Here is an 18,161-nt window from a genome sequence, read left to right as displayed (position 1 = left end):
TCATAACGTTACATATGTATGCATGTATATGTCGCAGGCATCTGGTTTAATCTCCTGTTTGATTGAATCACTAGCCCGTTCATTGGATGGCGCTATTCAGTTGTATGACTAAAGGACAACTCGTCAAGTCGTTGATTGTAACGTTCGACGTCTTGACTGAACGTCATTCAGCGGAGTCGTTGAATGGGATATAGTATAGCAACTTTGTAATGTCTGGTTAGGGTGAACATGACCAGACAAGAGTCAACAAAAAGACTATGTTACAAAGCTCTTATCTCACAAATTAACTAAACAATAACAATAAGCGTACCTTCATAGGGCAAAACACCCAGTAACTGACCATGTGCCAGTAACTGACCACCTTCCTCTTCAACTCCAATAAATAAGAAATATAGCCAAGCAGGGCCATCTAGTGAACATCCAGTCTATTTTGTGGTTCATTGAGAGCAATACTGATACAAAAGATTTTGCCAGCCGCCAACAGATGGATAGTGAGCGATCGAAAAAGTTCAGTTGGCGCGCGAAGCGAGTAAATTGCAGTTGTGACTAACGTATTTGTTAAGGTAAGTAAATTTTTTGATCGTAAATTTTACCATTAAAAAAATTGAAATCAATGAAAGAAAAAATTATACCATATAGATTTAATTACAAAGATTACGTTTTTGATAAGATTCAGCTTGTTATTTCCCGTTTGATTGTTTTTAAAGGGGTTGACAGTTACTGGACGACAAAACAGCGATTTTCCAATAACTGACCACCTATGTCGGTTATTGGGATTTTTGGTTGAAGCTGAATTTAGGCAAAATAAGAACGTAATATTAAAGCTCATATGTGCCATTTTCTTGTGTCAAAATATGAGCATTCTATCTTCACTCCTTCCATTTACTGACATAGGTGGTCAGTTATTGGGTAAATTGGTGGTCAGTTACTGGTATTATTATATATGACATATTTTTACAGCTTTCAGCGAGATGAAAAAGCGCCAAGATAGTAAAAAAAGTATAGAAAAGGCAATTCCACTTGTCTGAGACAAACTAGGATCAACAAGACATTCCAAAATAATTCAGGGTGACATGCAAGCATCTTTTAAAATATAGGGAATTCAAACACAAAGTCCAAGTTTGTTCCAGATTCGGTATTAGCTGATAAGGAAGATAAAAACGCTAGTGGAGCATACTATCAGCCTAGGATAATGTGGATTCTCCAGGATAAAGACAGATGTCACAATTTTTCCTTAAAGATAATCCTTGGAGCAGTCCCTTCAAGAATGCAAGACCAGGAGACAAATGGCTTTCAGCATCTCAGTCGATGAAAAGATACTCAAATGCTATCTTCAGAACAGCTGAAGGCGTACCTAACCAATGCCAGCGCTTGTGTACCAGATGAAATTGGTTCCCCTAGCACAAAAGCACTTGGCGAACAAGACCTCAATGACGCTATTAATGACCCAACCCGAATATACGTTACCGACGAAACGCGCCTCCACATTTGTCCAAAGACAGGCAAAGCCACTTCAGCAAAATAGGAAAAACAAAGCATCACTACAATGCTAGCACCCTCAGCTGACGCACCAACACGCCCTTCAATGCCATTATAAACGGCCAAGCAACGGATTACAAACAGAACGGTAAAATTGGCACACATGAAATGGGGCATTCTTCTGTAAGTTGTTACCACGACCAACACCCCAGCCATTTGGAACCGATACCACAACTATCCGGAATCCACTGGCAACGTTATACCATCATTGGCGGACACAATAGTCCAGCAGCGGAAAATGCAGAAAGTACAGCAATGTTCTGCTTCAGTGACGCCTCTTCAACGAGGCAAAGATTCCCTGTCCCACTTGCAGAAATGACTACTCCTGTCTTAGGCTAAATACTTACCTACGAAAGCACGTTTAAACAGCATCATAAATATTCCAGTTGAATCCTCAACAAAGTCATTGATATCCCGTTCGTCAAGGCATTCATCTTTGTATCCTGAAAAACTAACCCCCAATATCTGATTCGGTCATAATTACAATGGCTAGCATCAATGACTCTTTTAGCCGCACTGAAAGTCTCTGGGTGGGGTTTCAGCAATAATGAAAACCATCTGTCTCTGGTCCCACATCCCTGAAAGGACCGGCGGAGAAAGGGCCTACTTTTCCGGCGGCGGGGAATTTATGTTTTCCCAGCCGCCAACAATACAATCCACCACGATTCCTCCTCCTCATCAGTTGATACCGAATATGGAAAAGACCCGCTTTAGCGCTTGGATTCGCTACTTTATATTTAAGAAAATGCTCGTTTCTGGCTCCATGAATGCTTCATGGGCCTGTCTTACTGATCCTGGCTTGTTCCGGACAAACAAAATCGACCTTCTATGACTTATCTGAAGGTACTACATTGGGGCCTCTTAATCTCCCTGAAAGCTGTAAACTTAAAATGCGTGTTCACTATGTGCATGTGTGTTTATTCCTTTGTTTTTAATATTTAACAAAAATGCATAAACTTGTGTTTTTAATAAATAAATGGTTGATTATTACGATAAAATATCATTTAAATTATGCATTAAGCTGATTAATTAATTTAATGCACTTTTCAGTTGATGAACCTTGAGCAAAAGTGATGTGTCACACATTAAAAGAGACCAGAGGATCGGTACTATTACATGAAGTAATCAAATAAATAAATAATAATAAGATTTAATAATTATTCAATTTATAAACCATTTTAAATTGGTGGTCAGTTACTGGCATCGAGTGTGGTCAGTTACTAGATTTTAGTGGTCAGTTACTGGGAAAATCACTACTTTTTGTTTGCAAAAATATATAAAAAAATTAGTAACTTCTACATGTTTGCTATTTACTCAGGAATGTAGCTCTGTTATTCTAGTTTTTAAAACAAAAATCGGATTTAATAAGCGATAAGAATTGAGCCCGCTACAGGCAAATTACTGGAACAACTCCCTTAAGGTGGTCAGTTACTGGGTGTTTTGCCCTATTGTTGTTTATAATTATCCAGTTACGCCACAATTATATCTTTGAAACTATCCGCCCGCGGCGTAATAATAGGTAAATTCATGTTGTCACATTATTTTAACACAAATAACGCACTTTAAAGCTAATTTATTTGCAAAAAACTAACAATATAGGTGCTTTTTGTGTCAGCTGTTAGCTGTTAGACGCCATATTTGATTTGTTCACCACCTGACTGATTTTAAGTCAGCTAACTAGTTGGACGTTTTGTGACGCTTGTACAATCAACGTTTGGCCTAGTCATACAACTAAGCAGCGTCATCCAATGAACGGGCTAGCGGTTCAATCAAACAGTAGATCAAACCAGATGCCTGCGACATATATATTATTACGTTATTTCGCAGAAGACGGCTTCTGCGAAAAAATTACAAAGATTTTACGGCATAAAATAACTCTACCGGGCGGTACATTTAAATGCTTCGAATATAACTTTGGGAATAATAAAACCTTTACTTTTGTATAGGTTTCTTTTTTACGAAACAATACATGCCTAATATATTGGAAATTGTTAAGTAAAAGCCTTTTCATGTTGGCGAATTAGTCACGTTCGACATGACCCGTAGTTTTTGCACTCCTCATCTACCAACAGACACGCTCCGTGGCCAAAAGTGGTACTAAACGGGAAAAACACAAAACCATGTATTTGGAGTTATATTTCTGGATACCTCCGCTGAATCATTTAAATATTTGGAAGTCCTACACAGAATTTTTTATAATTTAAAATAATTCTTCGGAAATTAAGTACGTCACTTGATAACGTGCTGTGTGATATTGTGTAAACTACGTAGGTAGGTATTATATAAAACCAGAAAGAGAAATGTTTCTGTGTTTTCTCTGAACAATAATTATGTTGTTAAACGTTGACGTATACCTCTAGCGCCACCAAATCGATGAAATACTTTTCGGCTTCAAAGATTATCCTCTGATTTATAATACAGAAAGCAAAACGGTCCCATTTTGTGTTTTGTATTCACGACACAATATCTCATACTTAAATTGAGAGCTTTTGCGGCAGCTCTCAAATAAAGGATAAATGGATGTTGGTACCTATCGGGAGTTTATTTCGCGTGGATTGGTTTAGACACGGAGCATTTTCAGGTGAAATACTTGTCGACGAAAATTTTAAATAGATGCTCGTATTAAGATATTTGTAACTGCTTATTTCCGGTGCCAATGGGTAAGTAATAGCCTTTGGGCATGGTACTATCATTTAAGCTGAGACCATGATTAACGACGAGTTGACCGTTTATAAAAATTAAAAACCGTAAAAGATTTAGTAGTTTATTTTTTTTGTCTTCCTATAAGTCGGGGAATTTTAATATAAAATATGGCCAATATTTACAACCAGCGCTACGCCTGTTCCATTCCATGAGAGCTAATATTTGACGCGATATAATCTGGAAATTGGATTACTGTCACATATATTTAATGTACCTAATGTGTATCGACTTTGTTACTAATAAAGTATAAGTTAATATTACTGGGTGTTGCTAAAGGCAAAATTACGACAAAAGGGAGGCTGATGTAGACGATTCCAAAATTTCGGGGATATTGCCACTACCGATACTATAGGTACAGGTATTTTCCATTTCACTATGATCTAATAATTTTATCCAAAGCCTTTAAACAGAACTTCAGTTATTTTGTTAGTTTCACGGACACTTTCAATTGATTTTATCATAAATCTTTGTCTGAGTCTGCGCTATTTAATGAAAAACGTGCGTAGAAAGTTCTCGAGCTATCACTTACTTGCCGCGGTTATAAATGGAACTCTCGAAACCTTAGGGAGCTAAAACGGCCACCTTAGCGCCTTAGCGATACATATATATTTTAAAGAGGACATAAAATTGCTTTACAATAGGTATTACAAATGTACTTGCTTACAAGCGAATTGCTTACATATACGTAAGTAGGTATGTTTACAATGAGTAAGGAAGTATTTTGAAATACAGTGAAATGTTTATCTAACTACGGACCCGCAGTTTTAACTGTGAAACCCTAGAATCAAGTAACGGCATTCAGAAACCGCCCTACCGAAAATTTGTTAATGACTAACCCAACCAAACCCTGCTTATATAAATGCGTTCGAAATACACGACGACTGACAAATGTTTTCAAACTTCACTCAAAAATAAGCTCGCGGCAATATCCAAATGAACATTTTACACCCCCGCGCAAGCTTCACGCACCTATTGGCTTGATAAATCGGCCAATTCATTTGAACGAATGCAAACAAAGGAATGAAGGAAATTGAAAGCTCTGTTATACGCCTACCGAGAATTTCGTACTGTAATCCAGCCTACCTTCACTTTGGTGAAATATTAAATTCTCCAATGGTAATGCACCATACTGTAAGAGTTTATGATGGTTTTTACTCATAGTTCACACTCAAATTCTTTATTCTTTGGTGTCTTCTGTACACGAAAGCTCGAGTGGCATATCAGCTGTTTCTTAAGGTGTTAAAGAACTCGCAAAAGTCCTAGAACAAAAGTCGCCCTGAGTCGCCCACTTTCGGTTTACTATACTACTCTTGCAGCACTATGTCCGTCGTGCCCTGTGCAGTCGACTGACGCTGATCTGATTGGCCATGACGGTGACAGGCCCTGGGCTGGCTATGTGTATCACCGACACTCTTAGGGTCCGTTCACACAGACAGGCTTGAAAGGAGTTCAGATTTTTATCACCATGGAAATATTACCTTGATTCATTGTAACAAGGTATTTTTTGCATTTGCACTTTGCGCACCTATTTCATCAATTTCATAATGTAAAGAGTACATAAAAAGCTCCCGACACCAAGACGACAAACTAAACCAGTGAAACAAACCTTCATCCCAAACCTCGCTGTTCCGAGTAAGAGTATAATCCGTAGCGAAAATTCCTCATAATTGGATTAGATGCCAAGATGAAGGTGTACGTCCGACAGTATTTGTAATTCGCATAATTTCCCAGCTTCAGTCTAATCAAGCAAGTGGTGAAGTGCTATTCTAATTAAAGCAGCTGCCGCGATACGCATGGATATTGTAAAATGGATGGTCAGACTTGCGGGTTTTAAGCGAACAACTAAGAGTTTCTAGGTATACGGTTTTTTTACTCATTCTCACGCATTAAATATTCGTGCACTTCCCACCCAGTGGTTTTCTGTTCCAAACAAACCTAAAATACATATTTTTTTTGTAATCACTCTTCAAGCTATACTCAAAAATAGCGTGTATTTTCAGTCACAAGTGTCACTTTTACTTGAAAAACTCAATCATTTACGAACACCGGTGACCCCATCCACCGTAAACCGTTTCTTTCTTTCTAAACTACAATCAGAATCAATGAAATAATACCACCTGCCATTGACGTTCCATATGTCTCTGGATCTTTTTCATTGCTCGTGAGTCCTGGCATAATCCAGGCATTCCTTGCAAATTTTGTTGCTAATATCCTTGACGACCCAGCGTTCGAACCGCCACGTCTCACCCGCCAGCGTGCACAAGTAATTATTATTGCTAAGAGTCGCTGCACAGTTGTGGACTCAGCCTTGCCTCGGCCGGAACATTGTGAGTAAATTAATTAAGCCGCGGTCTGAGTCGACCGGCTAACCTCCCCTCTATTACCTGTTTCGGAAAACTTCGGGAATATTCGGCAACCCGACATACCCACGGGACATTATTATGATATTATGCCATCTTATAATTAAAGCTAGCGGTGTGCTTAAACGGGAAATGCCACAATTCGGCTTCCATTGTACAGTGAAAGTTTCTCACTTGTGTGTGTTTGTGCAAGTTTAGTTATGAAGTCGGTGTTGCGCGTTTTGCTATTAGGGATATGTGTTTTGTTTTATTTAGACACACTTTCAGCGTATTTAGTTTAGATTAGTCGAGAGTAAATAATGTTGAATGGAATAATTCATATTTTTGTTTAAATGTAGTATAGTGGATAGGTAACGAGTGTTTGACACATAACGTTTCTATTTTTTTTTTAAACTGATACATTTCTGCTTCAGCTAGTAGGGATGTTATACCTACAACACGCCTACATCAGCCTACATTTCAAACGCCTGATTGTAGAATTTAATGAATTTCCGTTTGGCGTCGCATCTATTAGTCATTTGTTTTGAGCTATTCGAGCGAGACAGATTCTTGGGACTGACCATACATTAATCAGCATCGACGTTGACGGATGCAACCATCAGCGAACATGCCGCTGCGCTCATTATTCAACGCCATTGGAATTGTAAGACTTGTTTTCACTTGATTCTATGTTATATTTATTTATATTTTAATTAGTGCATTGAAGCAGATCTATAAATGACACGCAGGGAATATCGCCGCGACTGTGTTTAGGGCGGACGACACAAACCGTCTACTCATGATTATTAAGTAAGTATTTGTAGAAATTCTTAAAAAAAATATCTACTCCTTAGTAGTATATATAGATAGACTAACAAATTACCGCCATGTAAAAACATTTCATTACACAACAAACTTACAAAGGACAAAGGCAGGGTTCTAAGGGCGTTTTGTACCACTATGGAAATGACGGGTTCCGTAATGAAAGTACCATGATTAGAGGGACACTGTACAGGTACACAAGTCAATTAATTACTAGATTTTTAGAAGCTGGGAGAAAAGAGAAAAACGGAATAAAAGAATCTTTAAAATGTAGTCGCAATGGAACGTAAACATTCATACAGGAAGAATGGAACGTCAAGTGAAGTAATGTTTATGCCAAGTACTCTGTGATTTACGTCATAAATGTCTAGGTTGGATCTCAGTATAATGATAAAAATTGACAAACCAGAGCAGAAAAATAGAAATGATAAAAAAATGTGTCATGTCAACCACTAAACGTCAACACACACCATGTCAACACTTGAACAACACAAGACGAACAACGTGAATAATAATTTGATAATAATATGTTGGGTATATCAAGTTATATGTTTACGTTTAAATAAATACGGGACGTGCAACGTACATAATAAATATAATGATTTTATTAATATTATCGACTAGATCAGGCTACTACTTTCATCATGGAATAATGTTATACTTATCCAACTTCTGAAGTTTTAAATTGCCATTCCGCAACAGGGATCTGCTATGCCATTTCGAAATGCTATGTATATGTAAAGGTTCTACTATATGGGTATGCATTTGGCGAGTAATGTAATGAAATAAAATATACTGTTTAAAAGATCATTGTTTTATTTACATAACATAATTTGCCTGGAATCAACTTTAGGAATTTTATGTTCCTATTACCTACTCTATTCTATTCTCTATTGGGGTGTAAGTACCTGCACCTGGCTCTCTAGATATGCTAAATCTAGATAGGTATGTAGGTTTCCTTCACTGTAAGTGTGATGGTATACATTTTAATTAAATTCAAAGAACACATTGGTACATGTCAGCGCCGGGATTCGAACTGCAGAACGCAGTTGCTCTTCTCATATTTGACTTAGGTATTTATCATCCTATGGTTCATAGAAAATATTGTCAGGATTTTGCGTGTTCTTGTTCTGCTGCTTCTGCAGGTTCCTGATGAAGAAGTGGGACGGGAGCCTGCCGGGGAGGTGGAACAGGAACCGGGTCTGGTTCTCCCCTTTGTCACATTTGTTCTATATCTTCAGCAGTTTCAGCGGTATTCAAAATATTAAATAATTAGGTTAGGTAATGGAAAATGAAATAACAACTACTATCATACTACTATGACAAGATTGACAAGCAAGATTCAGTGTTATTAGATTTAAATATTCAAAAAATATCGATAATAGTGAATCGAATAAAGAGAAAAAGAAAATGGTTTACTATGGATAAAAGTCTTCAAGACTTAAATATAATGATATTTTATAAACCAAATGTACTAGTTTTGGCACAAATAGTACCAGAACATGTAATTTATTGATAAATAAAATATCTTTTGTATTTAAGAATGTATCGATATTTCTATTCGATTACTTTTTTGCTCGGATTTGCTGGTAATATTCCGAGGTCTGGCACCACTGTTGCTACGTTCCGTACTCTATATCGGTTTGTTTTTACGTTCCATTATCCTTAGATTTAAATATTCTTCATTTATAATTTTTTCTTTTCCCCCGACTTCTAAAAATATTGTAATTACTGAAAATACCTTATCTACACTGTATTAATAAATGGTGAAAACATGGTTCTGAAACGCTCCAAAAAAAAGGCGGTACGCCCACTGCCGTTCTCCTTTACAGCACTCCTTATTCGACGAACAAATACCAAACCATAAGCGGTAATTCTTAAAACAGTAACTTGAAGCTGCGTATTAGCATTATAGCGGTTATAGTCCGGCCACAATGGTGTAGGTTTCCGTAATTGGTCCCCTGTATGGCCCATTAGGCGCGCATCCAATGCGACTGTGCAATCGTCCGAAAAGCAAAACTAATGCCACCGAATTAATTAAAAGTACACAGTTGTGTAGGTGTGGTTCCGAGTTTCTGAACTAAGCTTCGGCGGTTGGTGAACCTTAGAGTTTTAGTTTGGGAAGCATTTATTTATGTTTAGAAATTATAAGAAAAACTCGGTATGGAATGCGGTAAAAATGCCACTAAAACGTAGTAATGACCACATCAACATTCATTCATCAGATATAAAATATAATAATAGGTATGTTATGAATGAGTAATATTGCTTTGATTATGTATCTGCAATTACTTCGTATATACTTAGCACTATCTATTTCCTTAATCCAGAAGATTTGGTAAACTTACCCAAAATCAATCACGCTACAGACCAAGTCCAAACAAAACAGCTAAGAAGACAATTTAAACAGATCAATCATTATTCTAATCCTACTCCAAAATGCCTTCTAACTTATTCTGACCCGAATCTTAGTTTGAACTATCTGAACTGTTTAAATATTAACCCTGGAAAGATGTCACGATCGGGCCTAAACGACCCCTTCTTGGAGTTTCGCGAAGTTCCCGCTTGGTACTGACGGGTTAACTTTGTAACACGGGAACGCTTTCAGGCACACCTCTTAACCTGAACATTGTTGAAATATCACTCATTTATGTAACGCATCCTTGCGGATAGTTTGTAAGTCCTTATTGTGAAAAACCTTTCACATAATCGCGGTTCATTTTTTTATGTTACGACTGCACGTGCATAAAGGCTAAATTTGATTTGGCTGGCAGCGAATGTGTCTACAATTTACATCTCACTCCTTTTTAAATCTGACTGAAACATTCATTTTATTGGAAAAATATCTATTTATCCAATTCGATTTAATCCAACATAACTTGCAAAGTAAAATACAGTCGACCATAGTTTTGAACAAGGCATAAATAATAATAAAATTTCTATTTTACGCCACGAAATTCAGCTCGCCGGATAAAGTTTATAATATAATGTGTTTTATAGAATATCCGTGTCCAGCGTCCGTGGTCGCCAGAGATTTATACTGACGTTTCTATTAGATGCTGCATAAATTGAATTCGGTTTTGCAAAAACGCTGCTCCCTACGGTTTTAAAGGCACGAAGAAAGCAGTCTTTAAAACAGCTCATGAAAATAAACTGGTGGATTGAAAGGTTCAATACCTACAGTGTCGGAGGACTTTAATGATTGAGAGGTGACGTGTTACTGAGATAGGCACCTACGTGTTGTAAAAAAGATAGCGGTTTATTTTTTGCGAAAATACACACACTAATTTAAGACTACGTATAAATATGTAGATACGTTAAATTGCAGAGCTGAAATGATCGATCACGATTCCCGATAGATGCATATAAACACGTCTGCATGCATTTTAAATAATCGAATACACTTTCCAATGCAGATAGAGCGATATTTTGTTTATTCAAAAACATGGAATCCATCCAATCTCGCTAAACGTGAACGAAAAATCTTTACAGATATAGAAGGAACGACCTAAAACCCTTTAGAACGTTCTGGAGTAAAAGTGGACATTCGTCCGATCGCATAAGTTGTGTGTTAGCCCGGGGCATCCATAGTGGCACTTGTACATTTCATGAATAATGCAGAATTCTGATTGTCTCGCCTGAACACTCGAAGCCATACGCTTATCACTGGCTCCCAATCTGTGCGGCCTGATGATAAAAATAATAATAGAAGGCTATACAAACAGCTAAAGCCATTTATTTGAAATAACACTCATCTATTCACGTTATAGGTATAGCATTCGTAATTGTCATGCCATTTTTCAGTTCTCAAGTTAGGTGTTTTCAGGAAAGATCCGAATGCGAAGCGTTGTTTGAATTTTGATATAAAATAAACCATAGTCCAGCAAAATACCAATTCTTAAAATTATGTTGAAAACCCCTTCAATTGTACTTACAGACACTCAGTGTACGAATCACGAATATTGTCAACTCTAGTCGATAGTAATTTTACGGTTCACTGGATCTTGTATGCGTTTTTTTAGTTTCTAACTTTACCGACAGGAGCTTTTAACAAGATATCATAAAAAATATATAGAATTACCTACGTATCAACTAGAGTCAACAATAATCGTCATTGGCACACAGTTTGAGTGCCGGTGGTTTTGGCTCGCCCGCTCGGGACCGGATTCCTTGTGTGGTGCGACTCGAGTCGATCACGTCTGCGATGTCTCACGCTGTATCGCGATAAACATGTGCCAGTGCATAGCTATATCGGTTTATGTGGAGCCTTTGAAATTATTAATAGACCAGCTTTTCTATGCGAGCTTTGCATAGCCTTTTAGGAGCGGCACGTTGGAATTTGCGGGGTCAAAAGTAGCCAACAATCAGGGATAGATGGTAAAATAATTTCTGTTTAGTAAATCAATAAAATTTATTGTGTATATTTTCCTCATTATTCTTACGTACTATTATTGAAGTTATAGCGGTAGATAAAGTGTAAGTACGGTGGCCTGCGCCTAAAAGTATACAGGCGGAGTTTTTAAAATAGCGATCTCAAGCTCACATGCTGCTCAAGCACATCCATATAAACACCACTGCTACACATATCACACACAACACGTCCACGGATTTATAACAGATGTAGCTGGTCCCTTCATCATCAGGGATCGCTATTTTAAAAACTCCGCCTGTATACTTTTAGACGCAGGCCACCGTACTTGTATAGTGTTTGGGGGAGCATCCCAATTTTATACGAATTATTGTCGAGAAAGGGCTAAAAGTTTGTTACAGGACAAGAAAGGAAAATCTAACTAAATCTTTAACTTTTTTGTTTCATGTCGAAAACCCTCACAAGTAGGTATGCGTCTAGTATAAGTAAGTTTTACAGTCTTGCCTACCACATAACTATCAAATATGATAATATTTCCTCACATTCAAATCCAAATGACATCTAAAAATTTTGCAGACTTGCGGCATAGGTATCCCAAACAAGCAAATCATAAAACCGCACTTTCAAGTTTCATAAATTTTACAGCCCATAAGGCAGTAGCACAGCCATACGCTGAAGGAACATGATCACTGAATCGAGAGAACAGATAAAGGAAAGCCTTTCACTAAGAACCAGCTTTGTCTCAAGAAGCTAACCTATTTCTAAAGAGTGACGCGAGCGCTCCCAGGAGTTATCTTTGACATTTTATATCAATGTAATTATGTAACTTGTCCAACTTTAGTTTCTAAGCCAACCTATCTGCGGGGTATCCTTACTTTGTCTTCAAAATAGGTATACTGACATTTCCATCTGTATTTACATTTTAAAATACCTACAATATCGATGGTACGAGTTTTAGCATTTTAGATGCAAGAAAGCAACTTTTCGCGTTCACTTTTCAGGCAAAAACGCCTACTTTCAAAGCATGAGTGATTAAAATAAATGAAACACTAAACAACGCTTCAAGAATAACGCTCCCAACTTCGACCATTTAAACATACTCGATGCCATTCTCTGTCTCATTAGAGAACGCTAAAAGTTGACTTTGAACGAGCCAAGTATATGCAATAAAAACAGTTTATCGTTGTAAAGTGTAATTAGTACATAGTTTAATTACAACCGTTGGCCGATTTGGTGGAAATCTTGGCTGGGTTCCTACAATTAAAACCGGTTTTAGCCACAGCCCACGGGAGCGCTATCCAATTACGGGAGGTGTGGTGCAAGCACTACAGGGGGCTGTTTGGGAAGCATGACCGGATTATGATATTATGTGGATTGTGGGACCATGCGTCCATATTATCATTTAGCATGAGGTTATTCAAATGTGGATTGAGGTAGTTGGGTTCAACGAGATATGTTTAAGTCGAATCCACGTAGCTGTGCACACTGCTGTTTATATTATCCTAATCCTAACTAATATTATAAATACGAAAGTAACTGTGTCTGTCTGTCTGTTACTCTTTCACGCCTAAACTACTGAACGGATTTGAATGAAATTCGGTATACATATGGTGTAGACCATGAGAAAGAACATAAAATGCTTGTTATCCCGGAATTCCCACGGGAAAACTTTTTAAGGCGAAGCGAAGCTCGCGGGAACAGCTAGTACATTATAATTTTGAAGTAAAAACTAATGCGTTTCCATATACATATAGCTCTATACATCATTTATTGGCACCCGCTAGCGGTGTCAATTTGGGCCAGTCCTCCGCCTCTCCGTTGCAAAGTGACTTCATGTAGGCTTTTACATAAAACACTGGGGAAAAACTCTATTTCACATTTAACAGGCTTTGATGCCCCGGGACTCCCCAAGGGTGGGTGGCGCACGCCACTTACGATGTAAATTCTGTGGAAGAGACCAAGTTTTGGCCTTTTAGTCATTTCGCTCCTGTGGGTACTGTTTAGCCGGTGTTTTTCTCTATTACGACTGAACTACCGGCTTCCATTAGCGTTGTAAATGTGTTTCTCTCTAACGGTGTCACTGGGGTGAAATGTTATGACTTGATAATATAGAACAACGCGGACTCGGGTGTCTTGATATTATACTTGTGATTACTGTTCTATATTATAAGCGCAAAAAATAAGTATTTACATCTGTAAGTGGATTAAAGAGAGATGAATCATGAATATGAATTGTTCGATCTGGTTTCAACTAAGTGTATATGCCTAATATTGACCAAAAATACATCAGAACATTTTTATACGTTTTTCTTTCATATAAGATCAGTAAGAACATGATATGAAGTTTTTTTCTGCAATATTAAGATTAAAAGTATGATAAATGTGTTGCCAGCGCCACAGGGCGTATCACGTCGCGCAACATACGTGACGCTATTGTTGCGCGCCAAACAGAGATAATGCTGACTGACAATAATTGTGACATCGAGGAAAAAACGTGACGCAAAGAAACGCCCCTTGCTTTTGAGGGCACTGTCTCGAAGTTATTGTCACGAGGCACTAGATGAAGAATCATATTTTATGAAGGTTCTACTTTAAATCAGTGCAATCTTCAAGAAATAATTATTACTGTACCTGTTTTGTATTAGTCATATTTGTTTACAAAGTAGAAATTCAGTTATGAAATGAGCTAGGATTTCTTATTAAAATTATGCGTCACTCTTCTATTCAAACAAATAAATAATAATAATAATAATTTATTTCATAGCCAAACTTAAACTTAAGTAAAGAATCAAAGTTAACAAGCATAGATTAGGCTGTAAGCTGTGCATCAATATTGTGTCCCCTGATACTCAAACTAGGTAAAAACCTGTAAGATGAGGAATGAGGATCGGTGGTCACTCACAAATGTAGTTAGTAACTTATCAAAATAACATTAAGTATTTAGTTTTTTTTTTCTAAAACATTAACTTTACAACATTAAAACATCACGGATCATCTGCAGCAGCACCAACGTCGTCGTACAACGTCATTCAAAAGGACTTTATGTAGCACTTAGCACCAGATATCTGCAGTGACTTGTACATTAAGTAAAGATATGTCGCTAAGTACGCAAGTCGGTGTTCGTTGTATGGGAACTTGAAACTTTGATAAAACCATTTTGCTAGACGGCGCAGCGGCGCGATGCGACGGCGGCTCCGGCGGCGTGTCGTTACAGACCATCCACAGTGGTATACAGTACAGCGATCACAGGATTCGATACTATTTTCGAATCTACACAAACATATGGAAAAAGAACAGTATCGTCAACTGTCACCGTTAAAATGACATTTGTTTTTTTTCCATATGTTTGTATAGAATTGAAAATAGTATCGAATCCTGAGATCGCTGCACTGATTCGAGAGTTATTCCCATTTTAAATTTAGAATACAATATGACTTTATTGATGGTGAAGGAAAACATCGTAAGGAAACCTATCTAGATTTAGCACATCCAGATATATGTTAAATTGTGAACCCACCAACCCGCATTGGACCAGCTTGGTGGAAAATAGTCCAAGCTTAGTAAGGCGATCGAATATACATGAAATATTTGGGGTTTAAAGTTGTGGATGTCAAGGAAAACAATATTATAAAACTTGGTACTGAAAACATCTTAATTAACACTGCAGCTTATTTTATCAACCTTATTATGCAACCTTGCTTATTTTTTAACTTAAAAAAATAATGTAATTATTACTATTTATATGGCAACATTATAGAACGGCTAGTAGTGACAGAGTATCCCTCAAGCTCGATGTTATGACGTCACAACGTTAACACGCTGGCAGCTCTCCTGAATAAGCTTTTATTTAATACTTAAGATAAGTAATTAGGATTAGTATAGTAACAAGAATATGAAGTACTTAAATACATGTAAATTTTCATTAATATTTGTACATAAATATTCGGATAGTTTTATTGTTTATTGAATTTTAGTCTATGACGAAAAGTATGACTATGACAAACAATATTTTATGCTATACCTAGTCAGAACACGACATAGAATTTGTAAGCCTCTAGAAGAAACCAACCTTTTAAGTATCTAGACCCGGGATTTACTGGGCCAGAGACTGATAAACATAATTATAAATGTAGATACGCCCTTTTAAGGGGGTGCGGCCAATTACTACACAAAACCAGCAATCTCGCAAAAACACGTTTTATTTGTACGGGTCAAACGATCTCTAGGCCATGGCTAATGAAGGTATATTTCTTACACAGTAGGTACAGTATTCACAGCTGTGAATTCTTAAAAACCCAGTCTTCTAGTTAGTTAGTCGCATAACTTATTACTTGAATACCTAGCTAACAAAATCTTAGTTCTATTAAAAGTTTTTCTTACGAAAGTTAAGTTTTTAAATTATTCTGTCTCCCTACGGTAAGATATTCGAACACAATTAGATATTTTTTACATAATTGTACTATGTATCGACAGATATGTCATTCAGAATAATATAAATAATATAAATATATAAATATAGTAAGCAAAGTTTATTTATCGCCCAATATTCGTTACCTTCCTCGTGCCAAAATATCGATGATTGTTGAATCGAATTGAAGAGGCGAAACGTGTCTGTTTATCACATTGACTCGCGTCAAATTACGTGCTATTTGCCATCTTACCACAGTAATAATACAGTCGGAATTCCGTTGACACTCAAACGCATATATTGTGGTGTTTCTACACATATTTTACTAGTCTTTGTCCGCGAGCTTTTCATAGCCTTCAAAAGACCTAACTTCCTTATTACAAAAACACGTCCTCGTTACGTCATCATAATATATGTATTATTATTTTATCTTTTTGCATGTGTCCAATCCATACAGTATTTTTTGGTATGCGTTAATGGATCAGTCATACAGTTACAACCCTACATTTCATTTTGAATATTTAATATTGGATCATGTTATGCTACGCTGCTTGCTACGCGGCTACGTGCTACGAGCGCCGCTACGGGCTACGCGGCTACACACGCCTACGCTACGTAGCGAACATGAGACTAAGATGCTACGCCGGCAGTATGTGAAATATTCACCTACAATATGCATGTAATATTTCAAGCAGATACTGTGAACACTTACCTATGCATTCTTGCGTGAAGCCAGCTGTTATCAAAAGAAACATAACCCGGTTATGAATATTCTGTGGTGTCATCCGGTACATAGTAATATAATGTTATAAATGTAAAGTACAAAAGTACATACCTAACAATAAATTAACATAAACGAACAAAGGAAATATTTTTCAAAACATGCTACCTAGCTAACCCAGATATAATTAATGATTTTGTGGGACATTTATTGAAACATAAACTTTTATCTGTGGATGTACATAATCACTTACCAAACAAAACGTTTCTTTCTCTTAGTGATGTCATTTCCACTTTAAAATTGCAACAGCAATATCGCAAAGAGGAAATTAAAATCCAGTGCTACAGCCAGCATGTTCTGCGATGAAATTTCTACTTCCCGTTCGCTATATCTTTTCCTACCGAATCCTGAATGTACTATTTCACTCATTATTATAAAAATACACTCACAGGCAATGAAAAGGTTCCACTAAGAAAATTACCAAATTACTCCTAAACGGAAAAGGCTAGCTTAATGGCGCCTTTTGTAGCATTGAAGTACATTTAATAGAGCATCAGGTTATTACCAACTAAAAACGGTAAGATTTTGTTAACATTTTAGTAAATTTTTGAAAAAATTTGGTGTCGGCGTTTTCTGAGTGGAGCCTTTTCATTGCCCGTGAGTGTATATTGTTGGTGTAATATCATTTGTATTTTTATGTTTTGGTGTGATAGTCGCGCTATCGGCACCCGAAACAGTCGATTTAATAGAGTCCAGAACCCGTTGTGCGGTAGCCAAGAAAACACGTCCTTACATAATGAATAAACCAAAGGGAATCGGCACATACAGTACCTAAAATAGCCTCTATTCCCGCAGCCACAAATCCAAAATTCGCTTGACATTGACGTGTTCAATATGTGAACTATACATTACCCGAATCTAAGACTTCAAACTTTGCCAGGTTTTCATTACTATGTAAATTTATACTTCAGCCTGGTACAAATTTAGAGGAACTTCGCTGTACAAACACTGTTTCCGTAACAGAACTAACCGTTTTGTAATGAGCTGGAACGTGTGTCTTTTGGATGGATGTGTGTATAAAGTTTTCAATTGTTCACGTTTGACGGAACGGAGCAGTAAAGTTGTGGGGAGTGAAAATGTTGGCTTGTCATAACGGTATTGTCGCTGGTGGCGCGTGTTGCGTGGGCAACAGGATAGTGTGAAACATAATGTTATTTGGAATACAATGGATAATGGATATAGTGACTTCTTCTCGAGAGA

Source organism: Plutella xylostella, chromosome 21 (assembly GCF_932276165.1).
Source record: "Plutella xylostella chromosome 21, ilPluXylo3.1, whole genome shotgun sequence".
Classification (NCBI taxonomy): Eukaryota; Metazoa; Arthropoda; class Insecta; order Lepidoptera; family Plutellidae; genus Plutella; species Plutella xylostella.
Note: the sequence above shows the minus strand (reverse complement) of the source record.